The sequence below is a fragment of the Talpa occidentalis genome, unplaced genomic scaffold (genome assembly GCF_014898055.3).
Source record: "Talpa occidentalis isolate TD23 unplaced genomic scaffold, MPIMG_talOcc4v2.1 talOcc4.11, whole genome shotgun sequence".
Classification (NCBI taxonomy): domain Eukaryota; kingdom Metazoa; phylum Chordata; class Mammalia; order Eulipotyphla; family Talpidae; genus Talpa; species Talpa occidentalis.
The window spans coordinates 85145636-85161107 of record NW_023601104.1 but is presented as its reverse complement, the minus strand read 5'-3'; positions in this window follow the sequence as shown (position 1 = coordinate 85161107).

The following is a 15472-nucleotide window of genomic DNA, read 5'->3' as shown; positions in this document are numbered from 1 at the left end:
AGGAACTGAGTTGTATACCAGGAACTGAGCAAATGGTCTTCAGGCAAGACCCCCAGGGTCACCACGCTTCAATAGTAGTAATGATTTTTTGCCATTCCTAGAGAGATGCTGTGAGGGTTTTATGGGTAGATATGATGTCATTTTGTAGAGTGCGGGTCCTCGGGTTCACTCTGGGAAAGGTTTCACCAGAGCTCCCCTTTCAGCGGCACAGGGTGCGTTCCCCAGGCGAGTTCCCCAGGCAAGTTTCTCCACGAGACAGAGATGCTAGTTATATTTAAAGAACAGGTTTATTAGGGAAAGGGAAAGGGACAGGTTTGCTGAGAGAGGCCTGCGTGGTTGCAGGCAGGCAGCCTTGAGGGGAGTGGCCTCCGCTGAGGGAGGTCAGTGAAGAGAAGCCCCAGCATGGGACAGGTCACGGGCAGGCAGGAGGCTGCTGCCCTACAGAGGAGAGAGTTAGTGAGAAGAGGCACCTGCATAGTCACAGGTGGGCAGTGGGAGTGCTGCCTGGAGCCTATGCAGAGACTGTCCTGATATAGTCCTTTTCTCTTTGGGAGGGGTCACTGCTCCGTGGAGTGGCCTGCTTGTTGCCAATGTTGGGTAACAGCCAAAACTAGAAAGGGATCAAAGGTTCCAGGGTGGGCCCAATCTCCATATCTTTACCCTTAGGCCTGTGCTCGACTCCTGAGAGCATCTGAGCCTGCTTGGGTCTCAGGCCTTGTGATAAGGTGCTGATGCCTAAGGGTCAAGTCCTCTGCAGCTGGGTTAATGGTCATGTTATTCCCCTCAGCCCCCACCTCCTTATGTGAGTCAGGTTTTAGTCTCATGAGGCCTCTTTTCCAGTTTTTCTATTCTTGTCCTCCATCAGATATATACGATTTTGACCATTTTTTGAGTCTATTGAATATTTTCAGGGTTGCTCTGAAACTATGGTTTTGTGGTAGTGTTTTACATACATAAAATATATAAAAAGTATTAAAACCCTCAAAGATATGAGGGAAACCTAAAATGGAATAACAATAACATATAAACCTACCTGCATTACAAATGGTTAACATAAAGAGACTAAAGTGAACAAAGAATTGAAGGCCCATAGTAACCAAATGTATGGAGAAATGGTCAACATTTGTAATAAACTAATAAATAATTAAAATAACATAAACCAAATAAAATCACTCATATTATGTTGAAATAATCAGTTATTTCAAATATTTAAAAATATGCAGTTACTAGGAAATCCTTCATTAGTAATAATAATTACTTCGTGTAGTCTCTTAATTATACATACCATCACCATTAGTTTTCTGTCTTTATAAAAGTTATATTTGCTTTTGTTTTTTGAATATGATTTATAAATTTACTTGCCTTATAAAGATGCAAACAGAAAAACTGCATTAAACAACAAAACAAAAAAACAAGAGAAAGTACTTCTATTGACACATTTGATTCCTGGAGAGCTAGTGAATGATGTGTGGGTCTGTTAGGGGGAAAAGGATGTCCCAAAGCAAATTCCATATAGGCTTTGTGGACTCCACCCCCACCCCAGGTCAAAGCCAAAGACACTGGGAACTCCAAATCCCATCACCACCAAAGGGAAGGTGGCTGGGACCTGAGGGTGGGGTTAAGCAGCCAGGTGGATATAAAAGGCAGACACGTGGGCTTTGGGGATCCCCATTTTTGGCTCTCTGCCAGCTCGCAGCGTCCAGCCAGCTCTGAGAGTGACTTTGGGTTTCCAGGTCGTCGGATTGGGTAGGATGCATTAAAGACTTTATTTCCCTATTTTCTCCCTGAGTTGTACATTTTCCTTATTTCCTTTCCTCTTGTAAATAAACTTTTTATTAACCTTTTTGTGTGTGTCTGTAGTAGAGTATTCATAAGTCCCTTTAAAGCGCGCGGGTGAGGACCCACAGCCAGGAACCCGTTTAATATCGGGGTTGCTCTATAACAGGTCCAGCAACAGAAAGTAGGTTTGCTAGTATTCCCCAGTTTCTGCCACTCTCACCCAGCAGTCTTTAAATTAATATTTGGGGCCTCCCTGGTGGCTCAAGGGGTTAAATGTCAGCACTATGAAGCTATCAGCAGCCACTGCAGCATGAGTTTGGTCCCCGGACAGAGAGGTGACCCACCTGGCGCAGCCAACCTCTCCTGTCTTGCCCGCTGCTCCCCTCAGCAGTGTACTTTGGTCCTTCTGCCTGCTCTGCTCTCTCCTCTGGCTCTGTGAATTCTCTCATCCTCCTGTGCTTCTGACTGTACCCAGTGCTTGTATAAATAAATAAATAAATCTTTAAAAAAAAGTGATTTCATTGAACTTGTCATTCATTTATTCACTGTATGTCTGTGGAAAATGTATGACATGTCATTGTAGACATAGGGAATCCAGCAATGGAAAAGATCATGGAAGCCACCAATTTAACAGAACACGTACTAGCAATGGAGGCAGCAGAGGAAAAAATGAATAGTGCCATTTATTGATTCATGCAATGTATTATTATTTTGTAAACAAGTAAAATCAAATCCCAGGTTCCATAGGTAACAGATTGAGTTCACTTTTGGTTATGTCATGTTTGAGATGTTTAGTAAACATCCAAACGGAGATGTCTAGTATGTGATGGGATATACATCTCTGGAGATCAGAGGAGTATCCAGCTATAGGAAATACTGGGAGATCATCAGGAGATATGTGTTGTGTGGTATTTAAAACCTCGAAACTGAAGGAGTTTTCCAAGGGAATATGTGAAGCGAGATAAGGGCAACTGAACTGAGATCCGAGCCTCTTCAATGCTGATATAATGACAAGTGCTAGTAAGTGCCAAGGAGTGTTAAGTGCTCTTTCAGTGTTGTGTCAGGAACTCCACACTAACATGCAAGTGAGGTGAATACATCTGCACTTTAGAGGATGACAGTCTAGTTCTTGCCTCCCTCTGCATCTCATCTTGCACCACTTAAATGCTCTAGCAACATTAGATATTCTATTTCAGGTCTTAAACTCTCCTACAAATTTTCCTACCATATATTCTTTTTTTTTTTTTTAAGATTTATTTATTTATACATACAAGAACTGGAGTACAGGCCAAATGTGCGGGAGGGTGAGAGGATTCACCAGAGACAGAGTAGGGAACAGAACATGCAGACTAACTGAAATACACTGCTGAGGGGAGCAGTGGGCGAGACAGAAGAGGTTTGCTGTGCCATGTGGGTAGCACCCTGGCTGGCCGGGATCGAACTGGTGCTGCAGAGGCTGCAGAGGCTGCAGAGGCTGCAGACAGCTTCATAGCGCTGTGCTCAACCACCTGCGCCACCCTGGAGGCCCATCTGCCATGTGTTCTTGCTGTATTCACATTCTTGTGCTTGGAATGCTCTCCCCATCTCACTTCTAATGAGTAACTCCTCTGCCCTTTCAGATCTCTGCTAAATGTCAGCTCATCAGTAAAGCCAAATACCTCCTATCTCGCTATGTCCTATCAAATAGTACATCTATTTCCCTCATTGCATATATCACAGCTTTTGTGTTTCTGGGTTGAAAAAAATAATATTATTTTATATATCATTGCACATATACTAATATACTGACAATGCCCCACATGGTAATCCTTGAACTTACAGGCATCAAACATCTTATTCTCAGTCCTCTCTACTATATATCCAGCATCTGGTGTAATGTCTGGAATTTGGAATTAGCTTAGTTTATATATTTAGAGCAAAATCTAGGCCAGGTTTATGAACTTTTGTCTCTTAATTAAGCCATCTGAACTTCTATTCTTTTGTCCGAGAATGATAACAATTTATAGTTGCTTATATATACTCCCAATGTATAAGAGGTTCTATGAAAATGACACTTTTATTACTTGGTATTGGAGGGCTGTATCGGGAAAAATACACTTGAAAAATAAATCATCTCTTCAAAGGAGAATTCACTATGCTCAGAAAGAGAAATGAATGGATTAGTCTAGTCTATGAGTGAGTAAACAGTACATATTAAAAAAAAAAAAGGCTAATAGGTAGTCTGCAACTTCAAAGACTAGAAGATTGGGAAAAAAAATCCAAAATGGAGCTAAAGAAACTAGAACCAAAATGAGTAAAGATCTAAGCAACAAAATGAAAAGAACATTGTACGAGAGGTGATCATAAATCTAAGAAATGTTTCTGGTTCAGAGGGAGCAAGAGATCAGCAAAGAAGAGATAGGTGGTGAGGAATGACAAGGATTGTTCATTGATAGAAGTGACTGAACTGTCATAAAATCAAAAATAATACTTTCTCTGCAGGATAATAAAAGAGAGTGATGGAGAAGAATTGCAGAAATATACTGGTAAAACTTCTGGAAAAAAATTGCTAGGAGTTGATTTTGAAAGCTATCAACTTAAGGTCTAACTAATTAAAAATTTAAAACATGATCTTGCTGAACTCTCAGAAAACTTCAGAATTCACAAGAAAAAAGACAAAATGCTACAGTTTAGGAGTATCTTCTTTAAAAATATCCAGTAATAGGATAAGCTTTTATTCTTAAATGATAATAGGGGACAAAATTATATTATTATATAAATATATGTTAGTATACATTTACATGAATAAATATACATTGAAAGGAAAAAAAATAACAAACAGAGGGCCTCCCTAGTGGTGCAAGGGATTAAGCACTGCACTACGTAGCAATCTACAGCCTCTGCAGCATGAGTTCAATCCCCAACCTGTCAGGGAAAAACCCACATCAGGAGGCAGATCTCTCCTGTCTCTCCATCTGCTCCCCTCAGCAGTATATTTCAGTCAATCTGCCTGTTCTGTTCCTAACTTTGTCTCTGGTGGATCTTCTTACGCCCCACCCCCACATCTCTGGCCTGTGCCCCAGCTCTTATATGCATAAATAAATAAATCTTTAAAAAAATATGAAATAAACAAAACAGACTAATCCTAAAAGAATGACAGAATGGCCCATATACAAGTATTAAATACAGAGAAAACATTATACTTGCTAAACTTATTTTGTAATATTTTTATAATGTATAATACTATAAGTTAGTCTTTGAATTAATTAAATATGTACACATATTTACATATTATATTATCACATGAACATCTTAACTCCCCTGAAGGGCCAACCTATGTGATTTAAGCTAAAATTCTGGGGCCTTAGGTTGGTCTCTGCACTTAGCAATGACATGTCCTGAATTGACAGAATATAAAGGAGAAGTTTATTGGAAAAATTGCATCATGGGCTGAGAATTACATGCCATGTAATATTTTATAATCAAGGGTTTTGATATGGGGTGAAATCTAGGCGATTGAAGCATAATGCAAATGCTAGAAGAAGAAAAAGAATGAAGCTGAGTCACTAGAGACTGAAAATATCCCCTTAGTCATCAAAGAAGGAAATGTTCAATGCACTCTCCTAAATTTTGGATGAGGTAGGGGCTGCTGAGGAAGAGGGAATACAACCAAGTGCATTTATGAGGACAATATTATTTTAATACTAAAAGCAGACAAATATATCACAAAAAAGTTACTGCTCACTGCCCCTGATGAACAGAGATGTAAATATCCTCAACAAAACTCCAGCAAACCCAGTTAAAAATGCAAGATGACCTTCTGCAGATCAGGGATTGGGGTCTCACCAGGAACCAAGTTAGCCAGCATCTTGGTAGTGGATATTCCTATCTCCAGATCTGTGAGAAATAATATTTTGTTGTTTAAACAATCCAGTCCATGGTATATGGTTGCAGAAACCTTGGTCTACTACTCTAATAAAAGCAATTCCTGATATTCTAAGTAACTATTTCACATTATTATAGTTTGTAGGTAATTATTCTCAACAATTTCAGTTCTCTAGGATCCCTAATATCAGGTCCCTAAGATGACTGACCTTATGAACATCAAAGATTATTTTTTAATAGGTGCCTCATTTGAAAAGAAAACAAAAAGAAATTTGAAAATTGTTGTACCTAGTAAAATTTTTTTTTCATTCTCAGGTAACAGTCTATTAATGGTAGCATTACATAATGTGTAATAGAAAGCTGGGATATCTTTGGGGGAGATTTTATTATTCTTTGTGATTCTGCGCTATACTGCTTATACACTATTTCTTATAATAAGGTACCAGCTCAGGGTTTGGAAAACTATGACATATGGACCAAATTTAGCCAACCAGCTGTTTTATAAATAAAGTTTTACTGGAACACAATCACACCCATTTTTTTCTGTATAATCTTTGGCTGCTTTTGTAATGTTGATTTATTGTCTTTTGAGTTCCTAGATAAATTTTCCACTATGAAAATCTAGTATTTTGTCGCACCACATCTGGTGAGGAAATCAGCTCAGGGATCTGCAAAAAAAAATTAGATTTTACAACTTCATGTTACTTCTACCTCATCCTATATCTCATAAGCATTTTTTTTTATTATAGATTTATTTTTATTTATTTATGCACACAAGAACTGGGGTGTAGGCCGGAGCTGCAGGGGGGCAGTGAGAGGATTGACCAGAGACAAAGTGGGGAGCAGAACAGGTAAACTGACTGAAGTACACTGCTGAGGGGAGCAGCCGGTGAGACAGGAGAGGTCTGCTGTGCCATGTGGGTAGCTCCCTGGCCAGCTGGGGATCGAATTCGTGTTGTAGTGGCTGGTGATAGCTTCATAGTGCTGAAACTTAACCCCTTACACTACCAGGGAGACTCATAAGCATTTTTTTTTAATTTATATTTCTTTTTTCTTTTTTAAAGATTTATTTATTTATACAAGCACTGGGTACAGTCAGAAGCGTGGGAGGGTGAGAGAATTCACCATAGCCAGAGCGGGGAACAGAACAGGCAGACTGACAAAATACACTGCTGGGGGGAGCACTGGGTGGCAGGAGAGGTCTGCGTGCCATGTGGGACCCTCGCTGGTGTCCAGGGACCAAACTGGCACTGCAGAGGCTGCAGGCAGCCTTGCAGCCAGGTGCACAACTGCTGCGCCACCAGGGGAGGCCCTTAAATTTATATTTCTTTTTCTGAATTTACATAGGAAGTTTAACAGTTATTTGAAGAATGAGCGCTATATTAATCACAAATCACAAGATTAGTAGTTTCACCTTCCAGAGTCTTTGTTAGGTTCTGATTGTTTCAGGAACCTTTTAGATACAGAAATTTTGTTCTCCCTCAAAGACACAGAGCATGCTTTAGGTCATCATCATTATTCTTCATCTGAAATATGAAAATAGGTTTTTGTTCTTCCAGTCACTAGTTGTCCTCCACATTTAATTTTCATCTTTTTCTTCAGAAACCTACATCTTTGAAACGTTGCGATGCTTCATTTTTCCTTCAGGATAAAGTCTAAATTGCTTAATGAGGCATTAAGGACTTTGCATTGTGCAGCCCCAATTCACTTCTCCTGGTTTGTCCTCCCACCCCTTTCCACACTCACACTTTGTTCTTGATGCACATCACAAAGTTTTTCTTGTGCCTCCAAGATTTTGCAACTTATGTTTTCTATGCTCCAAGAAACTTGTGCCTTTCCACATGCAAAGTGCCCATTCATCATTCATTGCTTTATTCCATTCCATTCATCAAATATTTATTGACCACCTGCTCTGTTTCTGGTTCTATAAAAAGTGGGAGAAGGGGAAGGAGATGAATACATGTAATGAATATGCACTGTCTCATGAAACTAATAATCCAGAGGGAACTTTAACCATATAAACATTTAATTCATTGCAGCATTATACCTAAATTAAGTGAAACATTTTTGAAAGCAAATGATAAATATGCATTGTAATTCTTTGTGAGAAATATCCTTATATAGGATCCTAAGGGAGGATTGAATCCCATCAGAAGTGGCACCAACATATTTGATATTAGAGATGTGTGCATATATAACTGTCATTTTCTTTGAGTTTTTACCATCATTTCTGGTTCTTCATTTGTAGCTAATTAATAAACATACATACTTGGATAGTAGGTGGCATCCCCCAAATAAGTAGCTCCATATCTAAACTCATCATCATATATATTGGGTATGGTCTTTTATAAACCCCTTTCTTTTGTTTTGTGAGGACCCTGTCCATAACATCATATGGTGGGTGGCGCAGCGGGTTGAGCGCAGCAGTACAATGAAGCTGTCCACAGCCTCTGCAGCATGGGTTTGATCCCGGCCAGCCAGGGAGATACCCACATGGCACCGCAGACCTCTCCTGTAGCACCCACTGCTCCCCTCAGCAATGTTTTTTGTCCGTCTGCCTATTCTGCTCCCTGCTCTGTCTTTTGTGCATCCTCTCACCCTCCTGCACCTCTGACCTGTACCCCAACTCTTGTGTAAATAAATAAATAAATCTTTAAAAAATAGATATTTATTCTTTTCAAATATAGATCACAATTTAGGTAGATGCAGTATTAATAATTTAATAATGTAAATGATTTTCCCTCAAATCTACTAGATGACAACAGTCTTTACATGTAGTAAATTATTCTATTCCTAATATATTGCCCAATTCAGGTATAGAGTAAATATTTAGTATATCATTCTTGAAAGGATTAGAGGATGTTGGCCTCTATATTTGATTATTTTTCTATTTTTAAATTATTTCCATAAAAACTTTTTTCCTAATATTTGTAATTTTAAAACCACTATTTTTCTACTTATAATCTGATACTGAAAAATCAAATTAAATCACTTTCAAATTCACCTAACTCAAAAATATTCAATAATCTTATATTGACCAACAAAGGATGGTCAATCTTTTAGATTGGCACTGAAAAATCCACATTTTTTTTTTTTTTAGGTGGAATCCATGCTGCATTTTCTAGCTGTCTATAAAGTTAGGTGTGAGCATGTAATTGGATATTTATAAATGGATATTGAACCATAGAGATGTGCTTCACTTTCAGAACTGGAATATAACAATACACAGCACATGATCATCTATGATAATTCCTCTATTGACTGGAGATCAAAACCCAGGACAATTTTGAGAGACTTTTATTAAAGATAGTGGAATCTCTATCCAACTATATGGCTGGATATGTGAAGCCAACAAACTCTCTACACCTCCAATACATTTACTGCTTAAACTTTACATGAATTAGAAATTTCCATTGCTTCAGACATTTTAAGGTTCATCATTTAGTATAGCTTAAATAACATACCAGTAATTATATCAGTATTCTCTTTTAGAAATATTTTTCTCAGGCCTCCCTGGTGGTGCAAGGGATTGAGCACCACACTATGAAGCAATCCACAGGCTCTGCAGCACAAGTTCAAGCCCCGGTCGGCCAAAGAGAAACCCACATGGCAAGGCATACCTCTCCTGTCTTGCCCACTGCTCCCCTCAGCAGTGTATTTCAGTCAGTCTGCCTGTTCTGTTTCCCACTCAGTCTCTGGTGGATCTTCTTACGCCCCGCAACTCTGGCCTGTGCCCCAGCTCTTGTATGCATAAATAAATGAATCTTTAAAAAAATAGAAATATTTTTCTCTAGTGGAAAAGACTATATACACATTTCCCTTTACATGCATAAGGCAAATACCCTGTACTGTATATACTGTACTTCACAAAGAATTCAGGTCTAGCAGACCTACAGACCATATTGCCCCTTTCTGAAGTTACGCATGATCAAAACTGAGTCAATTCTATGCTCTCCTCAAATAGAAACAGAGACTACTTGGTAATGACTCAAACTCAAGCAGAAATAAGATTTAAAGCTTTAAATAAGATTTAAAGGACCATTTTGAGAAAGTTACAATGGAGAAGTATAAGAGCAGAGAGAACTGATATGTATTTTCACTTAAATTCTTTAAATGCTCTATGTCAGGATAAAACAATGGGTGCTCATTCTTTAAAATCTAAAAAATAAAATATTTTACAGTCCAGAGAGGTGTTAATACAAATTATGAGAATATTTTTTTGTAAGAGGGTGGTCCCCAGAGAAAGGGGAGGTAACAGATTCCCTGCCTGCCCAAGGGAGGGTGGAGCTGAGCAGAGAGGAGAAGCTGAAGAGGAAACTGGAAGAAGGAAGCAGGATGGAGAGCAAGAAGGAGACCTGGAGACCTGTACATGGAGCAGAGAGACATATGAAGAAGCTGCACTTGCTTCTTGGCCTTGGGCTTGTACCAGGGACTTGGGGAACATGCAAAGAAACACATGAAACAGATGCAGGTAAGAGACCCATGGGAAGGTTAAAAATGGCAGTGTGATTTTACTCCAGACTTTTCTGGCTGTTTCTGACCCTTTCCTATGAGTCTCCACCAGAAGATGACTTAGACTTGTGACAAGCATTTGGGCCTCAGTTGCCCTGCTTTGGGCCAACCCTGTTTGGTTGGACATTTACCCACAAGGGGATGGGTAACTGGGTGTTTCTAATGGAAACTATTTTATCTTTCTTTCCCTTGTCTTCTCTTTATTATACACTAATTGTTTTGAAATTCCTTCCCATTAATGTTCTTATGCACTAGAGTGCATAAGATGTGTCTTGATGTATTGGATGTCAGAACCTATTTAGAGGAGGCAGGTTTGGGGGCTCCTGGGGTGCCCCTCATTCTTCCCGGTAACATTTTGACTTATATGTATATACATGAAATACAAAAACAAAATTAGTAAAACATTCTCTCAAATGTATAGCATACTTTATCAAAAGCATGTGTAATGGTTAATTAAAAAGTTTCAAATACAAATCATAAAGATCATATTTCTAAAAATTTCACCATAATACATGTGTCGTTTTATCTCTCAAAACTACCTCCCTTAAAATAATCATTGTGGTTAGAAAAATTTCTTGAAACCAATTTTCTGATCGTGTATTTCAAACCTCCTGAAACTCTGTTCATGAACTTTATCATTTTCCTACATCATGTTATAGGTATTATGTCTGATTTAAAAAAAAAAGCAAATTAATTGAGAGACTTTTAAATTAATTTGATTATATAATAATGCTTATGATTTTTCTTATCATTTTGCCTTCTTATTTTCTCCATCATCAGTGTTTCAAATCAAGTTAAGACTGGCCAGTCTTTGCAACCAGAGTATGAGGCAAGTAATTTACTGAGGAGGATATTAAGTCTGAGACAATCACTATGTCCCAGGATCATGTTGTAAATGATATATTTTTGTATTGGGGCCTCAGCCTAGTTCAGTCCTGAATCATGTTTCTCAGAATCTACTCTTTCAATGAAAATGTCAGAGAGGAAAATCAACATAGAGAAGCAGTAAAGAAGTAGTAGTCAGATGACTTGGGGGTTCTGCTTTGGGAAAATGGTGATAGGGATATAGTAGAGTTCTTAGCTGAGAGAAAAACAAATAGATATTAACATATATCCCCCTTACACATACAAGACAGCCAGAGAAAAAGAATAACTCTTCAAAGTGACTTAAGATTAAGGATTAACATTTCAGTAGAGGGTGGGTAAGCCTTTTAGGGGATAGCAATGATTTTTAGGGAAAAAATGAGTGGGCCCTTTAAAAAGCAGATAGTAAAGACAATAATTTATAATAAGGTTTGCCTGTGTGTGGTGTCCAGTTCTAGTCTCCTTTAGCATGATAAGGGTCAGTCTTCCCTCACTGCTAAAACTCCTGGGAGAGTACAAATGAGTTCCCTTGGGGAGATCTGTCTTTGGGCAGATAAGGGAAGTTTACAGAAAAGTCCCTCCTATATGTGCTGTTTTTCAAGTGCCTACTGCTCAAAACAATCAATATGGCAAAGTGGGTATATTTTTGGATGGCAAGTTCTGCTACCCTTGGGAGCAAGTTCAGATGACAGAAAGTTGTGGTTACAGAGGGTGTCTTCACAGGTCTAGGAGAGTGCTAACAGTGATCTACCTCAATGTTATCTCCCAGGGAAGAATTAAAATAACAAAAGAATTTTAAATAGGGATTCCCAAGTGATGTTTTTCACAGTCAGGAGCTTGGGGTCCAAATGGAGGAACATGGGTTGTACTCAACTTATGATCTCATCCTCAAATCCTGTACATGAACTGAAACATTCTGTGTTATATACTTTATTAATGTGTGGCAGGTGGGAAACTGTGTTGCTATTATGTTAATATTTAATGCCATAATCTGCTTCTTTTTCTTGAAATCACATGCTTAATCTCTTGAGTGATGTTCTTCTTATTAAGGGGAATCAAACAAATGCAGACATATTGGAAGTTTCTATTTTGAAGTATTTCAACATTACCATCTGGAATCCCAACCTTTTGACTTCTGTTTTATTTCCCCTACATTATGTCCAGACTTTGAGAAACCTTAAATTCCCTCAGCATATTAGAGCCAAACCCAGCATTCAATTTAGCATGAGGGCACAGTCATGCCGGTTCTTGCTCTTTCCTTTTAAACAAATTCTCTGTACATTTCCAGGAACACTACTGTTTTGTTTTTGTTTTGTTTATGTTTAAAGGGGAATTCACCTCATGGAATCATGGATCCAGTAACTGGTTGGAAAGTAACTATGGCTTGCAATTCTCTCCATGGGAAGACAAAGTGGCCAAATGTGTCATGTGGAGAGCCAGGAGAGGGCATGGGCAGCCAGAAGGTTCGTGGCTACTGACCCCAAAGATGCAGGAATCTAGCCACAGACATACGGCTTCTAGACCAAATATCATTGTTCTGAGAGGTTTTCTGCTGAGATGACATTCTTGCAAACCAAATGGGCTCAGGTTCCCTGGAAAGTAATAGGGTCATTGAGAAGCCAGAAAAATAAAGACTTTTAATGGAGTAAGAGTTACAAATACCATATGGCATATGGAATAAATTGTGAAGAAGTAATCATGAGACTAGAAGCCAAAGATCTAATAAGACTCCATTTGACCACACATACAAACAGAATTAAGAAAAGAAAAAAAAAATAAACTATATAATGGCATGGGCAAAGTACACAAGAGTATTTTCCTTTTATTACCTCTATTCATTTGTCCAATTTTACAAAAGGAAAAATAAATGGTATCCTATGCACTTTTAAACTCTTACTAACAAACATATGTCATAAGATAAGTGTCATGCCTGAGTAATAATTTTTAATATTTTCTCCCCACTTTTCAATAGGTCATAGGTTATATGATAACATATATAGATATTTTGTTTTATCACTGGGAAGGCTCATATCTTCTTAGCTCAACATAACTGTTTTTATCTAGTGGTAGCATTAGAGTTGAAGAGAACTAATGACATTTGAAAGCTGGAATTTTTCTCTGTGAATTTAATTTAATTTTATGTTTCACTCGGCATGGTGCATATATAGAGTGATCCATTTAACTTTCAGCTTCTCAAACATTTTTCTATATTCATGTGTTTGGATTTCTCAAGCTCTGGGTAAAGACTTAAATAAAATACTACTTGAGCTCCTTTTCAATGCAGAAAAGTGGTGGTGGTGGGAGTGTTTCATATTAATCCCCAAATTACAAAACATCAGCTTTAAATCTGAATTGACTGGTATGTTCAAATTTCAATTTACACAAAGTAAAATGGAATTTAATATAAAACTGATTACTTAAAGAATACCTTTTAAAATTCTATAGTCTGTGCTCCAAGCTGTAAAAACTAATGCAGTTTGAAATTAAATTAGTTTACTCTCCATTGGTGGCAATTATATTAAAGATTAAAACAAATAGTCTTTGGTAATTTTAGTGTGTCTGTTTTGTCCATTCTCCTTTTCTGACTGTGAATTACATTATTTCATGACAAGGGTCATATTTTTTAATATTATCAAATAATAGTTTACACATAAAATTAATATATATTTTATATTTTCACATTATGAACTATTATGAACACCTGTGTATATACTCTTCCCAAATGCTTAGTCTAATCACATGACCCTGATTTCTTTCTAGGGTTAACCACTATCCTGAATATGATGCGTATATATATTTTTTAACTTTATATTGTTATCACATACACATAATCTCAACCAATACATTGCTTATTTACCTTTACATTAAAAACCCTGAAAAATATCACATTGTATATAGTCTTCTGTAATTGGCTTGTGTTTGTGCAACATCATCTGTATGATGCATCTGTATCCTTGCGTAATAGCCACTGATTGCTTATTTTCACTGCTGTGTATTGCTTGGTCCATCCCACAATTTATACGTCCTTTCTCTCAATGATTAACATTTATTATTTTCAACTTTTTATTCTTTTTGTTGGTTGTTGCAAATCATACAACTATCAGTTGTATTTTACATATGTCTGGGCTCATAAAATGACTTTCAAACTTTATTGATAGTGACTCACAATTAGACAAATTTTATACATGGCCTGGAAAATATTGTGAAGAACTGTGCAGAGTGTGGGATAGCTCCCTAATTGCAAGTTAGTAAGCCAGTCTGTTATTATTTCATGGGTGACACAGAAGACACAAGACTCTGGAGTAAGAGACAAAGACCTCATTACTCAGGGCCAAAGAAACAGACAGAGCTCATTGCCATCAATTTCCCATGCCCCCAAGACCCACAGGTGTGTGATGGATGTCTGGACATGCAGTGGGCTGTGTTAGAGGAGAGAAACACTGAGCTTGGGTGATCTTCTGCCTCCATCAAGACTGCACTTTGTCTACTGGTAGACATTACCTCATTCCTCAAGACTGTTCACTTCCAACACAATCCTAAGTAGTGTCCTGGGCAGGAGCAGTCAAAGCTTTGCACTTTGGCACAATATCAACGATGAGTTGGGCCCGCAGAGTCCCCATGTCAGTGCCTTTCCCAAAAATATATGTGTGATTGAAGCCTTTACCTTTGACATGTTCAGTAAATGTTGACCTTTTTTGTTCAATTCATTTTAATTTTCAGTAATGGTGGGTAAGACCCACATCATGATTGTGCAACCTAGTATATAGCAACCCCCAATTTTATTTATTTTTTTTATTTTTTTTTAATTTTATAGAGGCATGTTTATTTATATTTATTTGTTTGTTTTGTTTATACATGCACTGGGTACAGTCAGAAGCACGGGAGGGTGAGAGAATTCACCAGAGCCAGAGCGGGGAGCAGAGCAGGCAGAAGGACCGAAGTACACTGCTGAGGGGAGCAGCGGGCCACAGGAGAGGTCTGCGCGCCATGTGGGACCCTCCTCCGGTGGCTGGGGAGCAGCCGGGGATCGAACCGGTGCCGCAGAGGCTGCGGGCAGGTTCGCAACCCAGCGCTCAACCGCTGCGCCACTGGGGAGGCCCCAACCCCCAATTTTAAAGACAAACAAAATTAATACCTTAAGGCATATACCTAAGAGAATAATGGCTGGACTGTATTCAACTTTATACTATAATTTGAATTGTTTATAAAGTTATGTCTCAGTTATTACACACTCTCTTTTTCACAAGCAAGTTATACATGTTCTTTTGGTGGCTTATCTTCACCACACGGGTTTTTTAGACAATTTACTTTTTGATAAACAAATGGGACATAATAATATGTATTATGTAATACTATCTATTGACTATAATTGGCATTTGACTTATTACTATTTATGACAAATAATAACTGTAATAACTTAATTATTAACTATGTGAATGCATTATCATACATT